Source organism: Ictidomys tridecemlineatus, chromosome X, assembly GCF_052094955.1.
Source record: "Ictidomys tridecemlineatus isolate mIctTri1 chromosome X, mIctTri1.hap1, whole genome shotgun sequence".
Taxonomy (NCBI): domain Eukaryota; kingdom Metazoa; phylum Chordata; class Mammalia; order Rodentia; family Sciuridae; genus Ictidomys; species Ictidomys tridecemlineatus.
The window spans coordinates 83592246-83613002 of NC_135493.1; the positions used below are offsets into that span (position 1 = coordinate 83592246).

The 20757-nt window shown below is 41.3% G+C and overlaps 1 pseudogene; it reads right to left on the bottom strand.

Moving 5' to 3' along the window:
- Window positions 1-13429: 13429 nt before the first annotated feature.
- LOC101968511 (hsc70-interacting protein pseudogene) lies at window positions 13430-19106 on the bottom strand (annotated as a pseudogene).
- Window positions 19107-20757: the final 1651 nt, after the last annotated feature.

Here is a 20757-nt window from a genome sequence, read left to right on the forward strand (position 1 = left end):
GTTTCTGGGGACTGGGGATGTGGCTCAAGCGGTAGCGCGCTCGCCTGGCATGCGTGCGGCCTGGGTTCGATCCTCAGCACCACATACAACAAAGATGTTGTGTCCGCCGAGAACTAAAAAAAATAAATATTAAAAATTCTCTCTCTCTCTCTCTCTCTCCTCTCTCATTCTCTCTTTAAAAAAAAAAAAGAAGGAAGTTTCCCCAGCATGTGATAGACAAGGTGCTCTTGTCTATGATCCTGAAGGCACTGTCCTCAATACTCTGCAGGTTTGGGAACACATGCGGTAGAAGCAAGGGGTTGCTTGTCCTCCAACAGAGGGTGTTTTGGGAAATGGCTAAAGCTTCCTGCTCTGGTACAATTGGCTTGAAACACTAATCCTGGCAGTTGAAGAGAACATCCCATTCTCCACTTGGCTTGTTATCCCATTGTGCGCAACGTGGAAATGGCTTGGGTCGTTATCAGGAACCTGTCATGTCACCACGTTCCAAGTTACTAGAGAAGGAATCACGAGTTCTGTCTCTGAACCTGTCTCTCATGTAGCAGTGTGTAACGTGTGGTTTTCAGAAGTTCATACCATGAAACCATGGGTATCTTGGAGATGGAGGTGATCTTATGAGATAGTTCACTATCATCGGCCCAACCCACGTTTCTGGTAAATGATCTGCGCCCTTTCATCCTGCATTTCCTGCTGGACAGTTGGGCCCATCCTCTTTCCCTGGCCAGAGATGGCCTTTCCCGGCATCCCTTTCTTTTCCCCAGCCCCAACTTCTGATTTCAGATGTGTCCAATGGGAGGAAGGGTCCGAAGGGGTCTGGATACAGTGCCGTCAGTGCTTCTCAGGTAAAAGTCCCATAGAGTTTCAAAGGTGCTCCCAAGAGCTAGTGTCTTCTCTTACCCAGCAGTGTCCTGGGATCCAGGCCCTTAATTGTGTGGGTGATGAGCTGCAGCAGTGCCTCTGCCTTGGTTACTTTCTGGGTGTCGTGAGGCCTAGAAGGAAGCAGACCATAATATCCCAGGACAAGATGGGTATGTCCCGTTCGTCCTTGGGTGGGGGGCCCGTTTTCCCTTGTCACTGAGATTTCCTCAGCTGTGGCTGAGGGAGGTGCCTTGTCTTTCTAAAGAGCAGCAGGATTCTCAACCCAGGGCAGGTTCTGAAGGAAGCTGACTAAACTAAACATTTAGATAAGGAATTTGGGCTTTGGGGAGCTGAAGTGAACGAAGTCTCAGGATAACCTCTCACTGTTTCTGGACAGTTGTGAAAATGAAACATCAGGAGGTGGTCAGAACCCTCCTGTCTGAACTTGGGAATGTGACAATGTCTCTCTTCCCAGAGTGGAACCTACTCATAGCTCAGGTATTTGAGACCCTGGAATACTGAACAAAAGGCAGACCATGCCTGTCTCTGTGACACAGATCTTCCCTCAGCTCAGAACCATCACACCTTGGACATGAACTTCCAGCTACTTCAGGGACCTCACCCTATAAGTCACCAAACCCCAAGTATCCCAGTGCCACGCAGAACCCAGAACGCAATCCAGAAAAGCACAACTCACAGACCTCAAATGTTTGGACACGCAATACCTCACACTTGACTGAACCTAGATGGCTCAGCTCAATGAATGAGGCCAGGGACTCAGAAGAGCCCTGAGATGTCAAGTTCTGAAGTATAGACTCAACTGCATGCCAGCAGCTTCATAACTCACGACTTAAAAACCCAAATAGCTCCCAGACCTCCCACCCTGGACATACACATCCACAAAAGCTTGGATTTCTACCCTGGTCTGCAGGCACATGCACATCTGAGAGGACTGGTACTGAAAACACAGAGACCTCATGCATGAGGGTATGTGTAACCGACATCTCAGAGAAGTCAGAGCCTGGTGCACAAAGCCCAAAGTTTGCAAACCAGGAAATGGTCAACCCCTCAAAATTGCAGCAACCTCAGTCCCTGGGATACAGACTTATGATTGGGTCACAGAGGTTCCATTCAGGATCCAGAATCAAAAAAGATCAGACACCCTTGTTTTGGATAACATCTGTGATCTCATGAGCATAGCGTGAGGAATGTCGGGTTGCATCATATTTTGCACATCGCTACTCTGCAGAGCTCAAACCCTAATTCTGGACATGCAGAACAAAAACTGCAGAGAATGTATATGGTAGACACAGCAACTAAAACAGATCACATACCTCACACACCAGCACTCACATTCATAAAGAACCCTGAGATCCTTCACTCTGGACACAAGCCCCTCAGGGCTCAACAGACCTCACATCCTGGGTGGACATCCTGAAACTAGTCAGACAACTGACAACCTGTAATGGGTCAGGGACCTCTCATTTTGGACACAGACCTTGAAACAACTCAGTGATGTGATGGATGGCCTTAGTGACACCCACAATGACACTCCTTCCAGGATACATGCTAGATAGGGCCACAGCCATGTTTCTCCCAGTCTCCTGAGTGAGACACGGGGGTGGGATGAAAGAGTAAGGAGGGCCAGGCATGGTGGTGCATGCCTCTAATACCGGGTGTTTGGGAGGCAGAGACAAGAAGCTTGTGAGTCCAAAGCCAGCCTCAGCAATTTGTCAAGACACTAAGCAACTCAGTTCAGCCCTCTGTGTAAATAAAATACAAAAATTGGGCAGATTCTGTGGATTAGTGGTTGAGTGTCCTTGAGTTAAATCGCTACTACCGAGAGAGAGAAATAGCGGAGAATGAGAATGAACCCCTACGTCTGGACCCTGGTCCAAGCACCTGAGTATCCTTTTCCAGGGGATGAAGACCCAGGTTCTGCCCTCAGAGGCTGATTCTGGGTAGTGATTCACATATACCGAGGCCTGATGCACCCTGGAGTCCTGTGCCTACCAAATTGGGGATATGTTCTAGGTTAAGATGTCTTGTGCCATCCTGGAAATGAACCCTCACTGCCCTCAGGCCTGAGATGCCCTTATGCCACAGTATCACTCTTTGGGTAAGGAGAGGCCTAGTGTGTCCCTGTGAACCACAATGGTCTTCTAGTGGTCATAGCAGAGCTGATGCTTCTGGAACCCGCCTCCAGCTCAATAATGGACTTCCTGCCCAGCATCCTGTTCACCCTGAATGGTGTCTTTCTGACTCTTGAGCATGTGGATCCAGGAGCCCCCTGATTTCCTTTGCCCTCCTCAACCCTGAACAGATGGCCATCTGCAGATCCTTTGAGCATGAATGACCCAAGATGAAAGGGGCACATGGTGAAAGTGTTTGCCGCAGAGTGCCAGGGCTATATGGCACCGACCATACACCGATATGGAGGGGTGCTACTGTCCCTCTGACCCTACCCCCTCATCAGCTCCTCACTCCTAGTCCTTTCTGTTTTCCTCTGAGTATGCTTGCTTGTCCCCTTCCAATTCATAAATCAGGTATAAAGGGATTGGAGTGTGAGGGTCTCTGTACTTACACATAGCTTGGTGTAATTTGACATAGTACAGATATCTTTCCACACATACACCTAGCAACCGTGGGGTAGGGCTGTTGGTTCATGGGCAGTCACAGCTGGGAGGCTGTGCTGTTTTGTGTGTGAGGCTGATGTGGCCTTCCGGGTGGGCCTCATCTTCTTGGGAGACACACACACACTGGCTCATCTCTGATACCCTGGTGGATCTCCACTCCCTGAGGACTCAGTCTCATTCCTGAAGCGTTTCTGGAGATGTTTGAACAAAGTCAGGGCTTAATTGATGCCTGGTGATAAATTCGTTTCCTTAAGAATCCACCTAAGCCCTAATTACCAAGATGCTCTCAACATCTCTGCTGCCTAATGCCTAAAAACACATCATTTAAGCATTTACTTCTTTTTATGGATCAGGTTGCCATCTCCCTGGAGGAATCAGGACTGGTTCTGGAGGAACCCAATCCTCTTTGAACTGCACCCGTGGGTATTCTGGGGAACATATTTCTGACTGTGAATGGTTTTCTTTGTGTGTCTATAAACTGATAGTGGGCTTTCAGATCAATATAATGGGATCAATTAGGCGTTTTTTAACGAGCCAGTGATCTTACTGACCTGGTAATACCTTCTGCCTTTTGGACTGGTGAGTTGACTGAGGTTCCAGGGTAGGATCCTGAACTCTCCACCCGCTATTTGAAGCCCCACCTTTGGGGCTGTAAGCTTCCAAACTAAGATAACACCCCTGACACCCAGACGGTGCATGCTCTGTAACCTGGAAGGTCCTGAATGAGCAATCACATCTAAACCAAACAGACTTTAGTGTCATCCTTAATTTCTGCCCTGCTGCTCCACCCCAGAACCATTCACTTAACTCTTCGCCTTTTTTCTTGGATGCACTAGGGTTGGATCTGTAGAGCCAAGTAGCTGGGGCCATAAATGGAATGACAGTGACCTGAGAGTCTTCAGAGGCCTCACCCTGACTGGATGTGTTAAGGTTCCTGCTTGGTGAGAAGCCCATTGCACATGACGCAGAATGGTTTATTTTAAAATACAAGGCTCCCTTCCCCAGTGGTCTATCCCAAAGTGTACTGCTTCATCTGGGCCTTTAGTGGTACATTTCAGTGAAGGGATGCTTCACCCACCCTTTTCATCCAGCCTATTCCTTCTCAGTGTCCCCAGTATTTGCTGATTCTCCCAGAAGGGGCAGTTTCAAGCTAGCTATTTTTAAAATTGTTTTTATTAGTGCATTATCTTTATACATAATAGTGGGGTTCCTTTGACGTAGTCATATGTGCGTCGAATATAAGTTCCTCCATTTCAGTCCCTGGTGCTAATATTAGGCTGTTTCTAATGAGTCTTTTCATCTCTATTCCCTACCCCATCCCTGACAGCGCATCCAGTGGGTGTTGCCTTTGTGACCCTAACACTGCTTAGTGGACGATTCCATTCCCGTCTCCTAATATTGTCTAATGCATGAGTTGCATATTCCTATTCTTGTAGAGTGCCTAGTGTAGAGTCCAGCCTCCTAGCTGGAGCCCCTGCCCCGGGAGTGGTACTTAGGATGTCAGAATGGGACATTCCTTCCCCTCATCACTGATGGAACTGTGAATCAACAAGACAACTGCAGGTCTCTGTGTCTGCACCTCCCCCTCAGTAGAGGGAGACTGTTATTTACTATTTTCTTTGCTTTCTCCCCAGCACCTAGAACAGTGTCAGGCACCTAATAGGCCCTCCATTGATGTTGGTAAGGAAACATCCTTTGACTTGGCAATTCCATGGCCAACGGTATGTCCTAGGAATGCATAGTTTGTCATGATCACAGTGCCTTTCTCCATGGCATGGTATTAACGGAGAGTAGCAAGAAGGAGGTGCTCATAACCTACCCATTGTGTGTGTTTTCATGCACGTGCAAATGTGTGTATGCACACTTGGGAGCATGTATGTGTGCTTGCATGTATGTACACAGATCTCACATCCACAGACTAGAAGACTTACTATTAGTGTCAATTATACTCCCCAAGGAGATCTTATGACTCATTGCAAACCCTATCAAAATTCTAATTACTTATCTCCCTAAATTACAAGACGGTGCTATAATTCTAATGAAATGAAAGTCTCCTGCAAAGAGGATGTGGAGAAAAAGGAACACTTTTACACTGTTGGTGGGATTGTAAATTAGTGCAACTACTATGGAAATCACAGTGGCGGGCCCTGAAAAGACTAGGCATGGAAATCCCATATGACCCAAGTATATCACTCCTTGGTGTTTTTCCTGAATTAAAATCATACTACAGTGGTATGTGCATACCCATGTTTATAGCACAACTCACAATAACCAAACTATTGAACTAGCCTAGTTGTCCAATGGTTGAATGGGTAAAGAAAATGTGGTATGTGTACTCAATGGAGTTAATTATTAAGCCATAAAGAAAAGTGAAAGTATGTCATTTGCAGGAAAATGGATGGAACTAGAGACAGTATGTTAAGCAAAGTAAGTCAAACTCCAACCATAAAAGGAGCTATGTTTTCTCTTATATGTGGAAGCTAGAGAGGAAAAAGGAAAAGAAAGGTGGAAATGAAAGTTTGGTCTGTACAGGAAAGTGGGAGGTGGGGATGGAGGGAAGGAGTGCTTGGGGAGTGATATTGGCCAAATTGTATTGTTGTGCGCATGTACAAGTATGTACCATCAAATACCACCATTATGTACAATTCTAAAGCCCTAATAAAAATGTAGGGGGAAAAGGCTTCCACAATAGCCAAAACAATCTTGAAACACAACAAAGTTGCAAGGTTCACCCTCCCTGATTTGAAAACCTACTATAGATTTACTGCAGTGTGGTACTGACATAATTTTAGATAGTGGCATAAAATGGAGTTTTCTGAAAGAAGTATTTCTGTGGTCAACTTATTGTTGTCAAGGATGCAAAGCCTGTTACCTAGTAAAAAAGTCTTTTCAGCGAATTGTCCTGGCATAACCTGGATGTCCATACACAAAGGAATGAATTTAGAACTCTATTTTACACTGTCTACAATTAAAATGACTTACAGACCTAAATGTAAGACTTTAAAATTATCGGAAGAAAACAGAGACATAAGTCTTCAAAAACCTTGGTTCAGGCAACAATTTACTAGATGTGACATGGATGCACAAACAACCCAAGGCAAAATAGATAATGTGGCATCACCAAAGTTTGAACTTTTATACTTCAAAGAATACCATCAAGAAAGTGAAACGTCAACCCAAAGTGTAATAAAAAAGTTTTGCAAATCATATGTGATAAAGAACTTCTATCTAAAATACACACTCTCACCTCTCAACTCAATAGAAAAGAAAACCCAATTAGAAGATGGGCAAAGAAGCTAAATACAGTTTGTCCAGAGAAGATATCCAAATGGCTGATAAGCACATGAAAAGGAGCTCCATATCATTAGCTTCAGGTAAATGTATCTATGAGTCAATCATGTTGAGATAGCACTTCATACCTGCTAGGGTGTTTTCCAAAAAACATGTTGGTTAAGTATGTGAAGAAAGTGAAACCCTCATAAGATGCTGGTTGGAATGTAAAATGATGCAGTCACTTTCGAAACAGTTCCACAAAATTAAATACAGAGCATCATGTGGCCCGGTATTCCACTTGTTGGTACATATCCCCCCAAAATGAAAACTTATGTCCACATAAAAATTTGTGTATGCATGTTCATGAATTATGCGTCATTTTCTTTTTTCTTTTTTTTTTTAAAGAGAGAGAGGGAGAGAGAGAGAATTTTTTTTAATATTTATTTTTTTTAGTTCTTGGCGGACACAACATCTTTGTTGGTATGTGGTGCTGAGGATCGAACCCGGGCTGCACGCATGCCAGGCGAGCGCGCTACCGCTTGAGCCACATCCCCAGCCCAATTATGTGTAATTTTCAAAAGAGTAAATAATAGAAATCCCAATGGACTGACAAATTGAAAAATAAATGTATATCCATATGGAATCCCACTAAACATCAGTAAAAGGAAATCATGGATGAATCTTGGAAACCTTTTGGGAATTCAAGCCATTCAGAAAGATACCACCTTTTGTATAATACCATTTTTTGTGTAAAGTTTAAAATATGCAAATTTATTTAATATTGGGGGGATAAAACCTAGGGTGCCTAAAAACTGAGTCACATCCGTAGTCTGTTTTGTTTTGATGCTTTTTAAGGTAAAAAAAATCATAGATGGGTACAATAACTTTCTTTTATTTTCATGTGGTGATGAGACTCAAACCAAGTGCCTCACATGTGCTAGGCAAGCACTCTACTACTGAGCTACAACCACATCCTCACCTTTTATTTTGAGAGAACGACTCATTTGCTGTGGGACTTGGTAAGTTGTTGAGGCTGCCTTTGAACTTTTGATCATCCTGCCTCAGCCTCCCGTGTTGCTACGATTATAAGTATGTGTCACCATGTCCAATTTCCAGAAGAGGAAAATTTATATAGACAGAAATTAGATTGGTTATTCTCTACAGATGGGGAATGGGGAAAAAAAGGAGGAAATAAGAAAGGTCTGCTAATTTTTACGGGATTTTTCTGGGACGATTAGAGTGTTCTTTAGTTGTGGTGATGGTTTTAAAATTTTGTGAATACACTAAATATCACTGAATTGTTAATGTTAAATGGTCAGTTGTAGGCTGTGTGAATTGTATTCCAATAAAGCTGTTACAAAAAGTGATGTAAGTGAATGATTCTTATGATTATCTGGAAATGACTGAGTTGTGAAAATGCTGTCATGTCATGCTGTTAGATAATAAAGGAAATTGAGCCAAAGTTCTATCCCTGCAGTGATTCATGGCTCAGAACCATACTTGGTACACATAAGTCACATATTCACTGCCTTCATAGATATCTTCTCAGTAGTTTCCTAAGAATTGAGAAAATGTTTTCCAATTGGGGTCATTACAAAAAATTAATTAACTCAACACATATTTAATGAGACTCATTATGTTTGATATACTATCTTCAAACAGCATGGCACACTCTGTATTCCAATCAATCTGAGTCTCTTTCTGTTTATTACATGTCCCACACTCTGATTTACACACCCTTACACGTACTTCTGGGATGCTTTTCCTACCATTTTTTTTCTGGCGAGTTGAGATTTACCTTCAGCTCTTGGGTTACACTTATCTTTCCCTAGGATATTTGCCTGAAATCAGGTTATTTTCCTGCTCTGTACAGAAGGAGTCCATTCATTGACCTCCTTTAATAGAAAGCACTTATCACAATCTTTGCTAAGAGACTAGGAGCACCTTGTGGGAAGGGATCATGTCTATCTTTTCCTTCTCTGAGCCCGTGGACTGAACATAACGTAGGTTTTTAAATAAATATTTCTAGTCATAATTAAATGTAAAACATTAGCGAGGGGCAATAATCATATATGAAACCATAAATGAAATTTCTGCTTATTCAACAAGGGTTAAATCTGGATGGAGGAAAATAGTTTATAAACTATTTTTACTGAGTGGAACATGATGGAGATTTGTTAAAAATTCCACAAACATCAATATTTTCAGATTCAAATGAGCTATGGGAAAGCTGCAATCTAAAAGCTATGTGTTAAGGAAAAGTTTCCTTGCTCACAATAGGATCCACACAGGAAGGGTCAGGCGTTTATTTTCTATTGAATGTTATGTCCAGATGGTGCCTGGGCCTATGGCTAAAATTTTGGTAAAACAAGATAAAGAACAAGAAGCCTATTCAGTAAGGTTAGAAGCCAGAATGTGGAGTTTGTTTATGAGTTATTAAATTTGTCATACCTTGAGCCATTATAAACCAGTGGATTTTTTGATGCATAATTTTTTTATAGGTTTTTATCCTAGCTAGGATATAGCTAGAATAACTGAGTTATCCTAGCTCTGTCAAGGGTTTTATTTCTGGTCCCACATCATCACCCGGGAGACAAGGATCAGTTTATTACTGACTTGGGAACCTCCTAAGGGACTTTGACAAGCCTACCTAGTTTGGTTCTTTTTTTTTTTTTTAAGAGAGAATTTTTTTTTAAAGAGAGAGAATTTTTTAAAATTTATTTTTTAGTTTTCGGCGGACACAACATCTTTGTTTGTATGTGGTGCTGAGGATCAAACCCTTGCTGCACACATGCCAGGCGAGCGAGCTACCACTTGAGCCACATTCCCAGCCCCCCACTTTGGTTCTTGAGATGGGTTAAACTCACTCAAGGCTGTATCATTTCCTATAATATCCACTTAAAGAATGGAGACTCTAATTTTGGTAGTGGGCTACTGCATGAACTATGAGAGCTAATTCATATTTGCAATGTATTGTTTTACCTACTCTTAGCCCAACTCACTTAGGGATGAAGTGAAATATGTGCCTCAAATGTGTAAACAAAAAGAATTGGACTGGAGTAACCTCATTCCATCCTAGTACACTGGTGGTCTCATTGATATGTTGGCTCTGGTAAGCATGGGAGGATGACTCCTGTGTGGCATTGTCAGCTCATTTTTGGTATAAATACCTCTGCTGTTGCTGAATTCAAGCTGCTAACAATTTCATAAATGTTTTACAAGATTCTTGGATATTTATGGGTTAGCTTGTGTGATGTAATCTGGCTCCAGCATTCCAGTGAGTGTTGCCAAACTAAGGGAGATTTTTGGGGTTCCTGGTGCCTTTGTTCTCATAGATGTGCTCCTTATATAGGCCCATGGTTAATGGCAAGGTTATGATAGGCTGTGGCCCTGAACTCACGTTGTCTATACTATGGAGAGAAGGGAGCAGTGGCAGGTTTCACAGCCCAATTCCAACAGAGGAGATGGAATTATAGGAACTATGTTCTACCGCAGTCTGGCTGGTCACAAAATCACGAGCCACTCAGAGCCTTGTAGATTCAAACAGCAATTCTTTATTCCCGAACTCATACCGGCACTCCACACGCATGTTCTGGGGAAAATCCACACTTCCACTCGGTTCTACATCCCAAATACTCTCTGAATCCCGTGAGAACTCAAGGGGAACCCAAGGAGCGGGTGGGCGCCTGAGGCAGCAGGATACTCCCTATTCCTAGCAGGATACACCCTAAACCTGGACCCACCCTAATCCAGCAGGATCCTCCCTAAACCCAGATCCACCCTGGTCCTTGAGCAGGGTCACCTTTCTCAAACATTCATGCAATGTCACTGCAAATGACCTGGGTCCAAGGCAAGCCCATTTCTACAATGGAGAGTCCTCCCTCTAAGCAACATGGGGTAAGCTGACAAGGAAATTGCCATGCGTCATTCTTTCTTAGCTATGGCTCTCAGCAATGTTCCAGTCTCTGTCCAGGGTTCAAAACTTATCTATGCCTCTCACATCTCCTACCCCGCAGATATGTACCACAAAACTGAGGCAGGCAGAGATACAGTAACTTTGCTAAAACCACAAACAAGTGTTGGAGCTGGGATTCTTCCTCAGACTTTACTTTCCCCCAAACCAGGCTTCTTAACATCTCTGCTATGAGGCCTTTCCTAGGAAATTGGTACAATAAATCAGAATACTGTACTGATGAGTTCTGGGAACAGGACAAAGGCATGTTTATTTGAATGATATCTCACAATCACAAGTCTAAAGAGAAACTTGTTACAGTGACTTTCTTTAACAAGGGAAAATTATTATCCACAGAACCAGATTGTTATACCAAGGTTGAAACCCTTTGAATCCTATTCTCTGGAAAAGATACTAAACTATGTAAGCAAATAAAATCGGAGAGCATGAGGCATAACAGTTAACTTCATATACTCCTGGTGAGACTGGAAGGTAGGCTTGCTATGTGCATCATGATTTAAATGTAAAATCAGTTTGATTTAGATACATTGCTTCTAAAAGACTTAAGGAAATGATTGGACAGATAAAGATTTCTAAGCAATGGTATTTAACCTACATACATTTGAAAATTTGAGCAAGTGGAATGGACATCAATACACACATGTAAAGTTTTGATTTTGAGAAATAAATTACTTCCATGCATGAGGTGATATGCATTTAAACTTCTAGGTGTCTTTTTTGGCATGAGAATGCCATTTTTTTTTGGACACATAAACACGAAACATCCCTGAAAGCCACAATATTGCATTATCTTTTCTCAACATGGGGATTCTACTCCATCTTGGACTTCAACAAGTCCTCCTCCTCCTAATACACTCCATTTTCCCCTCCTTTGGGTCTAAAAGCATGCTGAAGAATGTTTTCTGTGCTCCTTCTGAACCACTGTGAATAAAAGCAACAACAGCCCTTCACCAACATGTCCTGATTTGTATTATCCAAGTAAGGAGAATCTTTAAAAATTACATCTGTGGGGCTGGGGCGATAGCTCAGTGGTAGAGTGCTTACCTAGCACATGTGAGGCCCTGGATTCCATCCTCAGCACCACATACAAATGAATAAATAGAATAAAGGTATTAAAAAATTCCTACCTTTAAAAAAATTACCTCTGTTATCTCTTCATTCCTGTCTATTGTGTGCTTCAGTCACAGAACTTGTTTTCTTCCCACTAACTACAGAGATTAAGGATGTTTGCACTTAGTGTAATGAGGTATAGGGCTTGGTAGACATTGTAAAACTTTCAGAGACCAGTCTTAACAAACACTGGTGGCACCACTGAGCAACAGCACATGGAGATGTAAACTTCAATTTGTATACAAACTTGTTTAAAAACTGAATAAAAACAGTGTTTTATGCTGAGATTTTTTTTTTTTGAGTACTGAGGATTGAACTCAGGGGAACTCGACCACTGATCCTCATTCCCAGCCCTGTTTTGTATTTTATTTAGAGACAGGGTCTCACTGAGTTGCTTAGCGCCTCACTTTTGCTGAGGCTGGCTTTGAAGTTGCAATCCTTCTGCCTCAGCTTCCCAAGCTGCTGGGATTATAGGTGTGTGCCACTGTGCCCAGTTTATTGCTGGGATTTTGAGAAGGCTAGTTTAAGATATTCAGACAAACTAGTGAGTTCAAACATCCTTCGCTGTCTGATCCTGTGTTACTACCAGCAGGTTCCAGATGGGTGGCAAATTGATTTTACTGCATCATGTCTCTTACCCCAGTACCTTCCTTAGCCATATGAAGTGTGGCTCTTGGCCCTTTATCTCTCATTCCTGTGGTTCCAGGATAGAGAATAACAAGTCAGTAAAATGTGGACTGGGAAACATGGCTGGAACTAACAAGACTCTATGTAACTGTTTCCATTATAATGTTTTATCTACACTAAATACAGAATACATTTTCCCTTCCATTTTAACTGATTCTTATTTTGGATTACCCCCCCCCCCACCCTTTGTTTGGGCAAGAAAGGAATACTGTCTCTCTCTAAGTGTAATCCAAAATATATTAAGAAAAATCAACCTTTTCTACACAGTTTTATTTTAATGGAAGGAAAAACCCACCACATACATTTCAGATTGAAAGAGAAGTAAAACAAAACAAAACACTGCAAGTAATTGACCTTGGTTCCCAGGACAAAGATTTTTAAAAGTTGGGACTTTTCTTTGCAAGGGCAGCAACAATGTGCCTTATAGACTGGCAAAGCTTATCCAATAAGGAACTGTCCTGGTTCAACCTTCTGCGGCTGCCTTACCAAGTACTTCCAGTCCCTACCCAGGTTAGAGTGAAATACTGGTGGTCCCAATAGTTTTATTGAAATTAATCATTTAAAAATATTTTTAAATGACAAATCAAAATGCCTCAGTCTCAGTAACCATACATTCAACTGAAACTTATCTATGTAAATGAGATTTATTTCCTTCCCACTAGCAAGTCTATATTTCACTCACATTACAACTATGTATTTTCCATACTTAGTATCTGCCTTGCCCAATATCAAAGAAAAAAATCCAAAATGATTAGTAAATAAAAATGTAGGAAATAACACCCCCTTGAGTTTTAAATATTTTTAAGGTTTAAAAAGTGTTTTAAGTTTGTAATTCCTAGTAGGAAAACATTATCTGAATGAACACCCTAATGGCAAACCATTGTAAAATGGATTTGCTGCAGAGGGGTAGGGATTATCTTCAAAGCACCCCAGCTCTCCTGATGAGGTCAGAGGTACACTGGTTTGTATTATTTTGACAGCCATTAAGTGATCTAGGTTGCTTTTCCTTCAGTAAGGGTTTTGTCAGGTGGGCATTACGCTTGACCTCCAAATTTGGCTGACAATTTACTGATGAGATTCATAACCTTTGGGTTGCTTTGATATTTTGACATATTTTCTGGGTTCTGGGCTACATCCTGGAAGGCCACCATAACTTCTGGATCCTGCATGGTTGCAAGAACCTCCAGATCACTAAGAATTTCATTGAGCCCAGGCATTCCTGCCATTCCAGGCATGCCCCTCCCATTCCAGGCATTCCTCCAGGAAAATTACCAGGCATTCCTCCAGGAAAGCCACCTGGAAAAGAGCCAAACTGAGCTCCTGCTTGTGTCTGGCTTCTTCCTCTGGGCTCTCTCACCTTCTTCTTGAGCCTTCTTAACTCTTTCTATTCTTTCTTTGATCTCTCGCTCTTCACGTTTTCGCTCATATTTTCTCCGATGTTCAGCAATTTTCTGGGCCCGTGGTTGAACTTCTTTCAGCATTGCACTAGCATCATCATCATCATAATCCAGTTTACAGGCAAGAGCAAGATCATGGGCTGCTTCTTCCCAGTGGCCCAAAAGTCTGTGGGCTTTCCCTCACCACTTGTAAGGCTGAGCTGAATCAGGATTTATTTCAATGGCTCTGTCACAGTCTCCAGTGGCAGCATTTGGCTTCTGTAATTTGATGAAGACACTGGCTCTCTTGGCATACAGAATGGCCAAGCGAGGATTTAGCTTGATAGCATCTGTGAACAAGTCAATGGCTTTCTGTAGTTCACCATCATTCAGGGCTTCAATGGCAGACCCTTTCTTTTCATTTGCTTGATCCATCATCTCCTCGGTTATCTCCACATTTTCATCTCCCATTTCTTGAGGAGCATCAGTGTCTGATTCAATTACACCTTCATTATCAATTTCTAGATCACTTTTCTCACTTGATGGCTCATCTCTCTTAATGTTTTCTTCCTCGGTATTTTCTTCTGATTTAGGTTTATGAGTAACCCCCCATGCTCTCCACCCACTCTCTCAGGAAGCGCATCTCCTCGGTGTGCAGGACGCTCTGATCCTGCTTACACATTTTCAGGAAGGCCCGAAGCTCGCTCACTTTGCGGGGATCTATGGTCGAGGAGAGGCAGGCGGAGGCGGCCTGGTCCCAGGCCCGGCGCTGGCTCAGCGTGACCCCGCAGAAGGGGGCGGATCCCGCCAGGCCAAAGAGACTAGAACCTCCGCGGTGGCTGGCTCCTCCCCCTCAAGACCTTATTATTAAAAAAAAAGGAAAGGACATGTGAGTCCCAAGAATCTTAGTTTGAAAACTGATTGCACCAGGAAATAGTGTTTTTTTTTTAATTTTTAGTTTTATTTTTCAGTTGTTGATAGTCCTTTGTTTTATTTATTTATATGCAGTGCTGAGAATAAAGCCCAGTGCCTCACATGCCAGGCAAGTGTACTACTGCTGAGCCCTAGCCCCAACCCAGGAATTAGTGTTTTGACCTTTAGTAAGGTACTTATTTTCTCAGATTGTCAGTTATCACATGTATAAAATGGGATAACTAAATATATTTATGTGTTTTAGTGAAAATGGGCCATTTTTATTATTTCAGTGTGAGTTCAAATTGGTTGAGACATATATGTCATTCAATTTTGTTTCTATAGAACCAAATATATAAACATAGTGACAATTGGAAACAGGAAATTCAGTTGTTCCAACTAGAAATGGGGTCCATTGGCTTACAACCAAGGAGTTGAGAATGTAGCTCAGTGGTAGAGTTGAAAGGGTAAAGTTTCTAAGCTGCAAAGCCTGAGTTAAAATGTAAAGGACTAGGTATTGTAAAGTTTCTGAACTGCACACAGAACCTGAAATTCCTGAGGCAGTTAAGACAATGCCCGGTACTGACCATTTAGTTGTTAAATAACCTGGACCCTGTGCAGTTTGGCACATAGGCATTCAGGGCCCAAACCAATCAGTTTGAATGTACCCCCCTCCTTAGGACTGACCTATCACCCCTGCCTGACCTGTTCCCGCCAATGAATGGACTAATCATGTTTGAGAGTTGTTGTTCAATTTTCCCGTGCCTCATGATGATTTGCTCTGATGTATGCAAAGCCCCCGCCCTCCCTAAAAAAGTGTACTTAAGCACTGCTTAACCCCTGCTCAGGGCTCTTGGCCACTCTTCCTTCTTGAGTGAGCCTGGAGCCCCAGCGCGCTGGATTGGATCCTCAATAAACCCCCTTTTGCTGTTGCATGAGTCGGTCTCTTGGTGGTCTCTTCCTCCGTTGTTAGCAGGACCCTTACAGAATGTGTGCCTAAAATAGACTACAATCATAACCCTAGGAACCCCCTTTGGCTTATGGTTAGACCTCTGTGGAGACTTTGAAGATAGACTTCTTGGCACATGTATTATTACTAGGTTTTAAACTTGCCATACTTTCTAGTGGCATGATGAAGCCAAGACACTGAATACAGAACAGATTAAATCAAATGAACACTTTAGAAGGTAGTTTTAAGTAGAATTTAAAAATTGTGCTTACTTTTACTAACAATCTAATACATAATAAACCTAAGAAACAAAAGAAATGGACAAACATGTATAATTGAAATGTTTTCACTTGCTATAAAGTATAAGATAGCTAAAGAAGTTATTGTTTGGAACTGCATAAATGATACAACATAAAATTTCAGTATTACATTTGCCTTTTCCTTGCTGTGCAAAAGTACAGAACTGTTTTTTTTGGGGGTGCTAGTTTACCTTTATGTGATTTTATAAGTATGGTAGCCACATGCCCTTGATTTCCATTTAATGTTCAGGTATAAATGCAAATAACATATGTTTTTATACTTGAAAACATTTCAGTTTGTAAAATAAATCATATGGTCATACTAGTTTCAGCCATTACTATAATTTTAACATCAAAATGGAAAGAGTTATGTACTATGTTTCACAACAAGGGAAAGAAAAGAAAAAAAGGAACAAATGGAGATAGATGGAGGGAGTGGGAAATGGAAAGGGAGAACAAGACACTTGGAAATGTCAAACATTTGTTTCTAAAAATTTGAGAGATAAATGGCAAAACCCAGAAGTTCTTCCATGATATTTTTGATGTTTAGATTCAGGTACTATTGGGATAGATATATTTAATAATGCATACTTTACTAGCATATCTACAATTTCTTCCATATTTTGAAAATATCAGAGCTCAAGAATGTATTTCCTTTTAATTATACATTCCACAACTGTTGGTGTCTCATTCATATTCTTTGTTGAACTTCTTCCACTTTCAACATTACGTAAACTAATAGATACCCCTGTAATTTAACAGAGCTATCTTTTTAAATTAGTAATTAATTTTATTCTTCTTTAAGAGTTAAGGTTAAGGTAGGGTTAGCAATATAAGTCAGAATTTGACATAACCTAAGAAGAGGCATTCAAATCTCCATAAAAAATCAAGCAGAGTGTTTTCTCATTCACTTAGTAATAATAAAATCTTAATTCAGATGTTATAATTTGATTTAAGCAGATATTTTTTTGAAAAAGAACCCATGCAAAACATAATATCTTTGTATTCTATCCAACAGAACCAGTGAATGTAATAATCAGAAGTGAAAATGATGTGGCCTGGGGATGTGGCTCAAGTGGTGGCGCGCTCGCCTGGCATGCGTGCGGCCCGGGTTCGATCCTCAGCACCACATACCAACAAAGATGTTGTGTCCACCGAGAACTAAAAAATAAATATTAAAAATTCTCTCTCTCTCTCTCTCCCCCCTCTCTCACTCTCTCTTAAAAAAAATTTATATAAAAAAAATTCTCTCTCCCTCTCCCTCCTCTCTCACTCTCTCTTTAAAAAAAAAAGAAGTGAAAATGATGTAATATGTCTTATTTGAATTCATTATTTTAAAATTTTATTTTATTTTTGTAGTATTGGAATCAAACCCAGGGCCTCACACATGCTAGGCAGGTACTGAACTACAACTCTAATCCTTGAATTTATAATTTTTATTAAGAGAGAAGATGGGTTTAGAAGTTAAGGGTTTTTTTGTCCAGAATTTTATTAAGTATGCTAAAACTGATAGTAGAATTACTTTAGTGCCTCAGCATATTTCATACAAACTGATATTACAAATGCAATTACTGTTAAAAAGAATCTGAACACTGTTAGCTTTAAAGTAGGAAAATGCTTTCATGTTATTCAATATGACTCTGGTTCAGTTTACTTCTGTATTTGTTCTTTTATGTCTTCTTTGAGATCCCAAAACATTTTAACCATGAATATCCTGAAATCATTCTCTGTCATTTTTCTGCTGTAGCTGCCAATGCTTCTAATGATGTGGTGTCTTGATTTGTTTGTGGTACTTTCTTCCCTTGTCTTTTCATGTTGCTCATGTGTCTTCCTTTCCAGCTCTGTGGATCTGGTGTTATTGTTTTTATCCTATAGATTTGTAGTGTTCTTGTAGGGTTCCAAGATCCCTCCTTTGTGGGGAAGGACAATGTTAACAGATCCCAATATCAACAATACATCACCTATGAACAAATTATTGTTATTAAAACATTTATAGTTTGGTCTCAATGTCCAGAAATGTTGGATTCAATTATTATTTACAATATAATCAGTAGTTTCATCAAAAGGTTTACAGTTTCTGGTGGTGGACAATGAACTGGGGGTCAGGCATAGGACTATATGCTGAGGGGGAAAGATGTGAGGGTATAGAGTTAATATATCTTAGGAAATGTGAAGGAGAAATCTAATGATGAGGGTTAGCAGTAGGGGAATAGACAGGAAGTAATTTAGGGTAGAAAAGTTTGTGGGAAGCCAGTAGAGCACATAAAACAAACACACATATGTATTTAGAAAAATACAGGATGTAGAAATAGTAAAATTTGGAGGGTGAAAGAAGGAGAAAAAGAAAAAAAGGGAAGGAAAGAAAGAAAAAAGAGAAGAAAAGAGAAAAAAGGGGCTTATGCAACTCCTCTATATTATATTATTCAGGTGACTCAGTCCTAAAAGTCCTATTTCATGCAAAGTTCTTGGTTTTACATATGTTGGGAATGTGAGGGTCAGAGGATAGAAGGGTAGAAGAGAAGGAAGAAGAGGAAAAAAAATACTCTTAGAGATCTGTTTCTTTCTCTTTTTATCCAGTAGGTGGGGTTATCTCATCCAGTAGGTGTCTCTGCTCTCAGGATGGTGTAGGTGACCAGGGTGTGAAGACTGGATCTCTGGATCATCTGGAAGCTGGGAGTGCGGCTCACCAGTCCCAGCAGGGAAATAGCACCTCACAGGTCTTTCTTTTCGACCACTCATCTGACTTGAGCCCCTGGTATCGTCTCCCTCTCTTGCCCAGAGATTTTCCAGATCCTGGTCTGTTATGCTCCAGACTTTAGTCCCCTCCCCTCTCTTGCTTATCAGGTCCCAACTGTGGGACCTGTCACCCCCAGGCTCACTCCACGTGGGCAGCGCCCTGTTCCCCTGCACTCCTGTCCAACTGAGAGCTGTTTTTGTGTTGGGTGGTCACTGTGTCGAGTTACCTATGCTGGGGAGGGTGGGGGAACTAGAAATCAGGTACCTGCTCAAATTGCAATCTGATCTGATAGCCATGCCCACCAAAAAAATGGCAAGGAAGATTTTCCCAGATGGAGTCCGTCTGCCTCCAGTGCTGGGGTGTCTCGTGATGTGGGGGGAGCTGGGCTTTGGCCTTGTGCTGTGGATAAGCAGCAGCTGAGTGACCTGCGTAGGATTGGATCACAGTCTGGAGTTCTGCAGAGGTGCTGATAGGTAGTTCCGCTAAGCTGCTTATGAGCTATGCATGAGCTCGAACTGTGGGATTTGGGTATGGAGTCTATAGATCTACTCGTGCCCAGAGGCTCTGATTTCTGCATAGGTAGTCGCAGTGCTGGCGATTTCCGTGAAAATCCACTGTAAAGGGGTCTTCCCACACTCTCTAGGATGCTGTACTCTGTCTAGGTAAGACCCCGTGGAGAAGCTGCCCATCTGCTCTCCCAGCTTCACGTCACAAAGCAGCCAGAAATAGGACTTCCTCTACTCTGCCATCTTCCTCTCTCCCATATACTTATTCTTAATGGAGTTACTAAAGTCACTCTTCCAATAGTGAGGTCACACCCACAGGAATTAAGTGCAATTATTGTGGAAGGTATTTTATCTATGGTAGGAAGGATGTGTGCCATCTGTTGTTAGTATGCCTAAGAAGGAAGTCATCAGGCATATTTCTCAGAAATGTAAGAGCATCCATTCAGACCATAGCAGAATATATTCCAGTTGGGGCTGGGATTGTGGCTCAGTGGTAGAGCACTTGCCTCTCACGTGTGAGACCCTGGTTTCGATCCTCAGCACCACATAAAAATAAATAAACAAAAATAAAAAAGAATATATTCAAGTTGGGTCAGTCCTTCCTCTATGAGACCCACTGCCACTTGTTATCAGCATGGAAAACCTTTTCAGTGTATCTCAGCTATTCATTTTTAAAAATAAATTTCTTTTAGCATAAAACATTAAATATTAAAGCACTCACAACCATAGACTCAATCAGCTGAGTAGATCCTTCTTCATCTCTTCATCTAGATTTAGATCTTATTCTCACTTGCTCACTCATAATTCACACTGAAAGCAGAGTGATGTAATTGGAAAATGCATTGAAGAGGATAGTTATATAAGAGCAATTCCATGGCAATTGTTAATTTGTAATTTTTTAAAAATTTGGAAATACTTTCAAAATAAATCCCAAAGTATAATTATATATGCTTCCCAAGTGCTTGCAAAGTCATTTATTTTGGCCATGGTGGCAGAGACATTATCTCAAGACACATGGTAGAAGACAGGTCATTTCAGATGATATTTGGTTCTGCAACTAGATTCCTCATCATTGAGAAACTTAGGAAAATACTTTTAGAGAATTGAAACTGAAGTGACTAATGCTTTTGTCACACTTTAGAGAGCAGGCTGTGCCTTACTCCTTTCTTTTCCTGAGTTATTCAATTGTATAACATAGCAGTTTGTCTTGAGTTACTTCATTTTAAGTACACATGCCAATGTACAATAATTCTACATCTTGTTTGTACAAGTAAAGAACCACCATCTACCCAGTACAACCATAAGGCATAAACTGGTTAAATAATTTTTCACACCAATAAAAATTACTACCTATGAACTTACCAAATTAGACGAGGAACACATGGACACATGGGTATATTAAATCATATCAGAAACATCAGACACATGAGCTTATCAATCA